Below are 3,347 nucleotides of genomic sequence, written 5' to 3'. Positions count from 1 at the left end.
TGACGTCATTGTTATGACGTTCAAAATAACGTCAGATTTAGGTCATAATCACCAATTAGTGACAAAAATCACGTATATTTACGTCATTACAACGTTAGCTGGTTGCTTGGGTGGTTTCCCAATTCAAAGTTTTTGACCTAAATAAACTATTTATATTATAATTTTGTTATACAAATAAATAAATAAAAATCTTTCTTAATTGTCATATATACTAATTTCACTAAAAGCTTTTTTATCTTCCATTCAAATGACGCTTTTTAAAAATACTCGATTTTAATGTATTGATCTTTTATTACAATCCATTTGTAAATATCGATTCTTTTGGATGGAACGCCCATCCCTAAACTGCACTGCTCTCGGAATAAAGAAAGATCTTAGTGATGAAAGATCAAGCCGGCTAGCACCGAGAGCACCGAGATGCAGTGATGATAGATCGGGCCGGTCAGCACTAACAAGTAAGTGCACCAAAGTAGTGGGGGCACGCACACAAGCGAGAACCGCCGTCCGTGTGCGTGACGTCACGTTCGGCTGTTCAACTCGTAGAAGAGTGCGGACATATCGTGCTCCGTCTTTTTTCCACCAAGCCCGCTAGAAAGCAAGACACGGAGGCACGTTCACGTTGCGCGCTTATTGCGTATGACAACATAAAATGTGCTTTTCAAAGATTTATAATCTTGGAAAAAGTACATAATATTATTGATAATGATAAGATTGAACATCTTAAGATGCATTTATTATTATATTTTTAGTAATAACCCACATAGCACGTAATATTACTGCAATATCACAGTAAAATTGCAATATATCAGTAATATTAGATATTATACTATAATATTACAATAATATTATCAACATATTACATTTACATATAATAATGAAATATTACGGTAGTATTGCATTGCATTTCAAGTAGCAATATTTTATATATTGTTACGCGGCGGACACCGCGTGTGTGCCGCGGATATCGCGCGCTCGGCGCGACTGTCAGTTGCCGGGCGACGACGTGTTATTTATGAAGAAGGATTGCGGTCGCAAATTCTGTCACGTCGTATTCATGAATCCGGTTGGATTCTTTGTGATAATCGTTGTATCTTAAGTCATAATAAAGTGTTAATTAAGAAGCCGCGTTCTCTCATTTCCGCGGACGGTTACGCAAATCGCGCGGCTTGGTTACGGAGCCGGATCGTGCGCCGCGAGCGTAACAATTTTGGCAATGTTACGCGGTGTCCGCGTAACATTGCTCCCATCCTCTTCCAGATCGTCGTCCCGACGATCAAAGGAGGATTCCAGTCCTCCCGCTCACTCCCGAGCTGCTGCTCCAAGATCTTGAGTCACCTGGCCGAAGAAATTCTTCTCGAATAACTTCCATCTTTGGGGCTTCAACAATGTCTTGCTAGAAACCTCGATCTTCGGATAGGAGAGGGGGGGAAACACGCGTGGACCCACCGCCCTAAAATGGGCACCCTAAGTCCTCGCCTCGGCATTCGCCCAACGGTCCATGGGAAACCACACGTCAAAAACCGTGGACGAGGCGGTCTTCCCTAATACAATATAAGTTAATAGAAGATCACTCCTCGACGACGACGCCTCCCACGCAAAAGCGTCCCACGACGACCACGACGACACGACAACCGCCGAACTAACTAAACGAAAATAAAAGAAACACCAACAACATGTTTTCAAAAGCAAACATTAAACAAAACGTTATAATCAACCAAGCTTCATCAACTTTTTAAACCAAACAACAAAAATTTCAACGGGTCTCCGCCGCAAAAAATTATAGAGAAAATTCCACCGTTCGACTTACACCACCGTCGCGCAGATTTTGTTTTCCCTTTTTTTCCCTTTCCCGGAACTTCGCAACCGCGGCGCTACTCGGCACCCCGACGCCAAACCCGGCGCAACCGAAAACAACACCGTCGATCCCAGAACGGAAAGAACTCCCCCGACAGAAGGCCGAAAGCGACACCCCGCCACATCTATACAACCGGAGGAAATTATAACAACCGCTAAATACCGAGGAACAAATATCAATCGGCGAGAATCTAAAAAAGAAACCCGCACAAAATAGAGAGACACCAAAATTAAAATAATAAACCAGAGTTAGACCTATCCTCAAAGAAGACGACGTAACAACCGCTCAGCCGCAAGGCCCGAAGAAAGTTCGGCAACACAACGCGACCCTTCACAACTCAAAATCCGGAATTCTCTCCATCTCTCCCCTTGAACGAGACTTTACTCGCGGGACCGAACTCGTTCTGAAAAGTCCGACTCCTCACACGACACGGACTCTCCCCCTCTTCGACTAACCGTTTCCACGGTCTCATCGCGCGCCTTGAAAACATTGAAACTACTCAGCTGGGAATTTTCCGGTCGTCGAAGCCTAGCTCGCTTCCACCTCAGAACGGACTGCATCCGCCTCCATTCGGCTCCTCGCTCCTCGCGAAACCGCACCAACTTCAGCACCGCGCACAACCTCTCCAAATCGGCCGCCGCCTTCCCCGCGGCCGGTGTCGCAACCTGATCGCGCGTTCTCCGCGGTGAATACATTAGGGCCATGCCGCCGCTCTCTCAAGCTTGATCTCGGACAAGCCCCCAAAATTGTTACGCTCGCGGCGCACGATCCGGCTCCGTAACCGAGCCGCGCGATTCGCGTAACCGTCCGCGAAAATGAGAGAACGCGGCTTCTTAATTAACACTTTATTATGGCTCAAGATACAACGATTATCACAAAGAATCCAACCGGATTTATGAATACGACGTGACAGAATTCGCGACCGCGATCCTTCTTCATAAATAACACGTCGTCGCCCGGCAACCGACAGTCGCGCCGAGCGCGCGCCGTTCACGCTAAACCCGCGGCACACACGCGGTGTCCGCCGCGTAACAATATCAAATGTTTTTATTATGTCTTCTAAACGTTAGAGATGTTATCCCAGATAACCAAATCTGGTCGAAACAGATTTTGCCAAATGCTTGTTACAAATTTTGGTAGCAGAAAGACATCAAATATGATGCAGAGTTTGTTTTATCTGGCAATGTTGCAAAATTGCTAGCAAAAATATATCCAAGCTTGTTAACAAAACATAACAGCAAATTGTTGGCAAAAACCGAGCAAAGCTTGCACATAATTTGAAACCAACTTGACGCCAAATATGAAGCAAGATCTGCGCAACACGACTTGATAGCAAAATAACAGCAAAAACCGAGCAAGACTTGCAGTTTAGTCAAACTACATGGTATTTAAAAGGCCATTTAATTATATCTTGACTTATTTCTAAATTGTATATACACACTATCTATAATCCATAATATATATGAAATTACTTTTACATTTGAGTATTTAA

The sequence above is a fragment of the Pseudomyrmex gracilis genome, unplaced genomic scaffold, assembly GCF_002006095.1.
Source record: "Pseudomyrmex gracilis isolate BER0280 unplaced genomic scaffold, ASM200609v1 scaffold_2297, whole genome shotgun sequence".
In the NCBI taxonomy this organism is placed as follows: domain Eukaryota; kingdom Metazoa; phylum Arthropoda; class Insecta; order Hymenoptera; family Formicidae; genus Pseudomyrmex; species Pseudomyrmex gracilis.
The sequence above is the reverse complement of the archived record's forward strand: the minus strand, read 5'-3'. Positions refer to the sequence as shown.